Source organism: Aquarana catesbeiana, linkage group LG06 (genome assembly GCF_042186555.1).
Source record: "Aquarana catesbeiana isolate 2022-GZ linkage group LG06, ASM4218655v1, whole genome shotgun sequence".
In the NCBI taxonomy this organism is placed as follows: Eukaryota; Metazoa; Chordata; class Amphibia; order Anura; family Ranidae; genus Aquarana; species Aquarana catesbeiana.
Genome location: NC_133329.1, coordinates 249,833,321 through 249,840,791, shown reverse-complemented (window position 1 = coordinate 249,840,791; position 7,471 = coordinate 249,833,321). Strand labels below are relative to the sequence as shown.

The window sequence follows — 7,471 nt, the reverse complement described above, 5'->3', positions numbered from 1 at the left end:
ATGTGACCCAGAATTCTCAACCAGACGGGTTGAGGGTCTCCAGGGAGCATGTAACATGAAGAGGAAACTGGCCTTTCAGTTTCCTCAGTGTTTTGTAAGCCCGGGTTCACACATGTGCGGTGCGAATTGAAGCTCCGGTTTCACTGCGCAGAGAAAAATAATTTGTTCAGCGGTTCGTCAGCGTTTTAGCTGCGAATCAGCTGCGAATTCAGAAGTAACCCGTGAGTGTCTAATTAGAGATGCGAATTTTGAGCAGGCCAAAGGCTTGTTATCTATTTGTGAGGCTGCTTATAAAAAGATTGATTTTTCTGGACACTTCCTGGTTGTCCAGGAGTCTGTATTGTGTGGGTTATTTTTGTTAGGAAACTGTGTGCTGCTCTGCCCATGATAATGATAACAGTTGTTGCTGTAACAGCAGCAATCTTACTGGAAGTAGAGAAGAGAAGGAGGAGGAGAAGAAGATACTGGGTTCATCCCATAATAGCAAATAGGGAGGAGAGAGGCCAGTTCGTGATCCTGTATGAAGATCTCCGTGGGCATGAAGAAAACATTTTTTATTACACGCGCATGTCAATAACTAGGTGAGTAATTTATCTGCCAAACAATAATTTTTTTTTACATATTTCCATAGTAGGGGAGGCTTGAAAAAGACACAAGTCCATCCAGTCTAACCTATGTGTGTGATATATGTCAGTCTTATCATTTTAAAAAGCGTGGTGTTACTGCGCCCCCCCCCCCCCCCCAAATCCATACCAGAACATTATCTGAGCATGCAGCCTAAAAGGCCATGAAAAGGAAGGGGGGGCGAGCACCCCCCTCCTGGACCAAACCAGGCCATATGACCTTAACATGTGTAGTGTGTTTTGTGCCCCCCTCCAAAACACCTTGTCCCCAAGTTGATGGGGACAAGGTGCTTTGTGTGGGGGGATCCCACTCCAGTTTGGGACCAGACAATTGTTATTGTTAAATTCAGCTGCCAGTGGCTAAATCTATGTCCAAATGATGGCACAACTGCAAATGACGTTATATCTTATTTTTTATGCCACTACTTTAACGTACATTTTTATTTTGATAAGGGTGCAGGCCTTCTTACAAATATTAATGTTCTTAAACACTTACCTCCTTATGTTTCAAATTGTATGTCAAAATTTGTTTCAGACATGAATCTAATAAAAGACTCATATTTGAATTAGTTATGACAAATTGCTTGGATTAATCTCCCCTCGCTTGGAGCGTCATAACACGTGCTACAGAACAAGTATCCAGCCTGCTAAAAGATTACTGATCACATTAAGGTACTTTTCACCACTGATGTCCTTTGTCATGTTAATTTAGGAGAATGCAATATTTTTATTTTTGAACTCTTCAAACATGTGTCATTCTAAATATATAACCCGACAAAAGTTTGCGTAATAATGATTTATTCAAGTATCCCTAAATTTAAAAAAATAATTAAAAAATTTGCTCATGTAGCCAACATAAATTAACATTGAACAAAAACAAAAAATAAACTTGTCTCAAGTAGGCCTCTTGAACACATTTATCAAAAAAGGTGTCCTCTTGGTCCTCAACCTTGGACAGACCTCATAAATCACAGATTGTGATATGCTTTTTTAAAAGGGGCCTCATTGGAGTAGTGACTGGCGGAAGCCTGGTCATCACTGGCAGTGCTGGGATCAGGCCTAGCCTCGCCATGTTGACTTGTCACATACATACCAGGATTTTGGGGGGGGGGGGGGGGGGGCCTGATTAAAGCTTCCTCACGTGGCTGTGAGAAGGAGTGCAGCACTTGTTTGATAGTGCTTCGCATTTCAAAGTAGCGCTCAGGTTTGACTTTTTTATTAGAGGTACAAAACTGAGCGCCAGTATAGTATCTGGACATAAAAAAAAATCCACCTTTTCAGACATGTTTTTCAACATTTCAAGTTGGCGCTCACTTATGTCAGGTTGCGATAGAGGTGGTCGCCTCCGCGGCACTTTGACTGGCAGAACAATGTCTGCAGGAGCAGAGGAGGGCCCAGGGATAGCCTCTGCCACTGCAGATTGCTCATCTGGGTTTGTTTCCCACAGATTCGAGGAGCTTTGGATTTGTGACAAATCCTCTGTGCCTTCTTCCAAACTAATTTGGGCTTGGGCCTCCGGTTGTGCCTCTAGTTGGTCATCCATAACATGTTGTTCCTCCCAACTAGCTTCTGTCCTGGTTTTAAAAAAAAGAGTGTAACTTAACTAGGCATAATCAAAGTTAAGAGGTTTGCAGATACATAGATGATATAGATGAAAACTTACTCCCTCATCTCCACAATGGGTTGCAGAAAATCTAAGACCCTGGCAAACATATAGGGTACCCTAGGCGCTGCCCCCGAGCCACTCCTTGCTTCTTTGAGATGGTGTATATATTTGCGGTAAGCATCACGCATGCTGCGCCACCTTGTCTGTAAGTAATGCACTGAAAAAAAAATTTTAAATGAATTTTATTTATGTCTGCTTTTAGGTACCTAGCAACAGGAAATTCTTTTGGAAGTTTGCACTTTGAATTTAAGGTTGGGAAATCAACTATTAGTGGCATTGTTAATAAAACCTGCCTATTCATATGGGAAGAACTGAAGGATTTGGTTATGAAGAAGCCAAACAAACACGAATGGTTGAAGGTAGCGGAGCATTTCCGGGAGCGCTGCAACTTCCCCAACTGTCTGGGAGTCATTGACATCCGCATCCTCAAGCCTCCAGCTAGTGGGAGCCAATATTTTAATTATAAGAATTTTTTTTCGTTGGTATTAATGGCAGTGGCAGACGCAAATTATACATTTATTTATATTGATGTGGGTTCTTATGGCAGCAGCTCGGATTCTAGTGTATTTTCACATTCCTCATTTGGCCGCATGCTGCGTGAGAATACACTAGACTTGCCCAATCATTCTCCCCTGCCTGGAACAACAGATCCTTCCCTCCCACATGTATTTGTAGGAGATGAAGCATCTGCACTTGCACAGCACATGCTCAGGCCTTTTTCTAGTCGCTCTCTGACTACAGAAAAAAAGAGTGTTCAATTATAGGCTCACTAGGGCACGACGAGTAGTTGAATGTGCATTTGGTATACTATGCAATAAGTGGAGATTCATGCATACTTCAATAAATCTCAGTACTGACCATGCTATCAGTGCTGTTAAAGCAGCCCGTGCACTGCACAACTATGTGCTTGAACATGACGGATATCTATTTGAGGATTCCCTGAGCCATAACATGGAGGCGGCACAGTGGAATGTTACTAGGGGCACCACTAGTGGTACACGTATTTGTGGTTTTTCCAATTCCAAAACTTCTTTATGTCGCCAGCTGGGGAGGTGCCTTGGCAGATGAATTCTATCTAATCATAAAAAGTGTGTATTGGTTTGCATTATATTATCAGGGCCTTTACTAAGTGAAAAGTGTGCTGTAACAAACAATTTTTTTTTGGTAATTTTGGTTTATTTAAATAAAAATAATGTTGACATTTGTGTTGTATATTCTTTTGCTAACCTAAGCGAATCTTAGCTTATTAATTAATTTAGGGACTCCTCCGTCGCTGTCTGACGCCGTTATGTGCACAATGTTGAGTGCATGTGGCCTGGTATGGATTTGTGGGCAAACGTACGCTGTTGTTTTTTGGAATAAAAATGGACAACATAACTAAACAATAGGACAGCATCTACAGGTAGTGAAAGGGAATAAAAAAACTAACATTTGGCAGCCTGAACTTGGGATGAGCACATGCTCCACTCTGGCAAGATGATTCTGGCAATTTTCAGCCATGCACATTTTTTAACAACATTGTCCTTATATTTAGGATGCCGGGTGTCAAATCATCGGTTTCTCCCTCACAAGTCTGATCAGCTCTTCGCAATCCACGGATTGCTTGGCCTTTGATGACACTTTTCTACCTCTTTTTGCCATGCTTGCTCCGGTCAGCACACCAAAACAGACAGGGGAGGAACTGGAAGAGGGGGAGGTGTAGGAGGAGGGGAGATCATTTATGTTCACACCGCAACACAGCTGCGAATCAGATGCGTGCCCATAGAAGATAATGGCCTTGTAATTCGCACCGCAATGACCAGAAAACGCACAAGTTTTTTGTGCAATGCGCAGTGCGAATGCAACGCACATATGTGAACCAGTCTCATTTAAATGAACCTAGTTTAAAATGTCCTGCAAATTGGATGCGTTGTAAGCCGCATCTAATTCACATAAGTGTGAATGGGGGCTAAAGTTCACTTTGGGACCTGGAGCTCAGGGATTTCTGAGAGATCCGGGTGGGATGAAATCCCTAGTCCTGGGTCCTGATTTTGAGAACAGCCAGCATACTGATTGGTCAGATGTGTGCTGGGCTTTTAGTAGTAACCTGACCATGGTTCTGGGCTCCACCCCGGCAGATAGGAAGTCTGAGTACCAGGAGCCAGTGCATCAAAAGGCTGCTAGCTATATGCACCAAGGTGGTTGGTGAAACAGTCTGTACCAGACAGACAAGGGCCTGGAGTGTAAGGCCAGAGCAGCAGAGCTGCAAGTGAGAGCCAACTAGGCTGAATGTTATTTTGTTGTTGGAAAAAGGAATGCTGAAAACCCCTGCTAGGGAAACATATGTTTGTTTGCTGAACTTGCTTTTAATAAAAATGGGCAAACAAAGCCCTTAAAAAGAAGAACCAGCGAGTGGCGGTGTCCTTAAAGCTCTACATTTGACGCTAGTCCTTTACACGTGGTGAAGAAGTGCTGTGGGCACAATCTGAGATCCCTACAATCAAGTAAGCCCATCTGTTATATGAACTGTGTTTTGATGCATGAGACTGCATAATCTGTGCGTGCAGGTGAGGAGAACCTGCAAGAGAAAGGTAACTAGCCTTAGACCCCTTTCACACTAGGGCGTTTTTCAGGTGCTTTAGCATTAAAAAAAGCGCCTGAAAGAAGCCTCATCTGCAATCCCAATGTGAAAGCCTGAGCCCTTTCACACTGCCAGCGCCCGAAAAATGCTGGTAAAGCGCCGCTTAAGACCCCTTTCACACTAGGGCGTTTTTCGGGTGCTGGTAGTGTGAAAGGGCTCGGGCCATCGGCGCACCCAGCCCGGTGGCAAAAACACGAAAGCGCTGCAAAGAAGCTGCTTGCAGGACTTTTTTTGACACCCTGCCAGCGCAGCGCCCCAGTGAGAAAGCACTCGGGCTTTTACATTGGGATTGCAGATGAGGCTTCTTTCAGGCGCATTATAGTCACTTTTTTTTAACGCTAAAGCGCCTGAAAAATGCCCCAGTGTGAAAGGGGTCTAAAAGAGACAGTGCTCCAATTTATTGCTGAACTGTGCAAAGTTTTTCTGGAGTGACTGTGAGTATGGGGCGGCCAAAGCTCTTAAAAAAAAAAAAAAAAAAAGCAAGGATGGCTGAGATGATAGAGCTCTGTGGCTGGAGGGGTTGTTACTGCCTGAACGAACCCCATACATGCCTGAGTTTGCCAAGGAGAAAGAGGGCTGGGGTTGTCCCTAGCAACACTGGTGCAATGAGTGCACAGGTGACTATGAGTATGGAGAGTCTACCAAAGTCTGCATCTGTGTCTGGGAAACCATCACTCAGTGCAAGGGGTGAGCAGATGGGTGTGGTTGCCCGTGGCAACAAAAGAGAAATCTGTACTGCTGACTTCATACAGCCTATGTTGCCTTTTGAACATGTGGAAAACTTTTTGGGTGAGTTTGAGATAACTGCTTCCTACAGAGGATGGCCCAAAGGTCACTGGGTTGAATTGGTGCAACCGTTTCTGACGGAGGAGTACCAAGAGGTGTACAGCTGGATGGGTCATAAGCGAGATGATTACGACAATTTCCTAGGACCAATCAAATCTAGAGAGCGCTGGAAAAAGTCAATGGGGAGAACATGGTCTCCCATAGAAACCAGAGAAAGTGTGTTTGCAGCAAGGAGGAGCCACAGCGGAGATGTGGCTCAAATTTTGAGTGAAGCTGTTGGTGCAAAAGTGTCTGTTGTTGCCCCTGGCAACGCTAGTGCAAGCAGGCCAATGTGCAAAGTCCCAAGCTTACATAAGAATGCAATTGGGGAGGCCCTGTTAAGAATCAAGTGTGCTGTTTGCGGTGCAGTGAGTGGGGGCATGCAGTCTCCAAGTGCCCTTTGTCCCAGGCTCCAGTGCAAAGCTACCTAGCAAAGCAAAGGTCTGCATCTGTGTTTGAGAAGTCTGCTCCAAGTACCAGGAGTGAGCAATAGGCTTACCAGAAGTTTGAAAGGAGTGCAGTTTGCCCATAGCAACGTCTATGATGTCAGGTCGGAGGACCGCAAGACAAAGATCTTGCCTATAGAGGATTGTGGCAAGTTTAAAGCTACACCACTTCATAGAGAGAGAATTCTACATGTTTGGGAGAGCCAGAAAAGTGCAGCTGGGAGAGCACCATTTCCATTTGCAACTAGAGAAAATGTGCTAATGGGAATGAGGAGCTACAGGGAAGAGGTGCCCCACCATCCTCATCGGGATGCCAGCGAGATTCTGTATATTGGGAGAGTGCCATCTCCCTTAGTAACAGGAGAAAGTCGCCAAGTAACATGCCAGGAATGTGATCAACTAGTGTTCCGCTCTCAAAACACTGACTGGTTGTGTGGTGTGTGGTTCTAAACAGACAGCTAAACAATTGTCAGAGACTCCAGTAAACGGAAGCCCGATGCTTGATTTGTTTACCGAAGTAATCCAACTTTATTTGACTTCTTTTGTATTAATTTTTATTTTTTAATTTGTGAAACTGCAATACAATAACAAGATATCAGTACACATAGAATAACTAATCTAGCATAAATGACAGATGACACAACAGAAGGGCACTTACAGGTGATGATGTCTCAAGCCCCTTGGGAGAGAAACAGACATGCTGCATCCATGTAGAATGACAATCTAAAATGGTTGAAGAACTTCCTAAACCAAAGGTCATTTCCTTTCTGAGAAATTTACATAACTAGAGATAAAGCTGATACAGACTTTGGCCACTAGATGGCAGTGGTAAACTACACATTCTATATAAATAACTATAACTTAATTAGCCTGCAAGGCAGCACAACTAGGGTATGGGATCTTTTCTTGTCCCAGCTTGTGGAATACAGCTGCTGATATTGTTGCTGGGCTTAACGCTTCGCCTGCAAGCCCGGATTCCTGTGTTAAAATGTTTGTAGTCACCCCTGGCAACAGAGAGGAAATTTCTGTTGTGCCCGCTGTAGTTTCATCCTGTGGCCACTAGAGGGAGTCAGCCAGTAGAAGTGCAGTACAAGAAAGTCCACGTACTTAAATGAACATGACAAGACCTGTTACTCGGATGGGTAAGACTGTTGCTGTTGAAGTCATGGGAAAGACTGACTGTGGGATTGCTCACACTGAAGTGGAAGTGATCCCAGAGGGGAGATCCACTATTGGTGCAGAAAAGGACTTGCCTCACTGCAGTGCCCTGTCCAGTGGGGAGGAAAGTGTT

The 7,471-nt window shown here is 44.2% G+C and overlaps 1 long non-coding RNA gene across 1 annotated transcript; it reads right to left on the bottom strand.

Annotated features, from left to right (window-relative positions):
- Positions 1-1,448: 1,448 nt before the first annotated feature.
- LOC141147724 (uncharacterized) lies at positions 1,449-6,914 on the bottom strand. Its single transcript, XR_012245121.1, has 3 exons — positions 6,839-6,914; positions 2,287-2,446; positions 1,449-2,197 (listed from the first exon to the last, which is right to left on the bottom strand). It is a non-coding gene; the product is annotated as an uncharacterized lncRNA (long non-coding RNA).
- Positions 6,915-7,471: the final 557 nt, after the last annotated feature.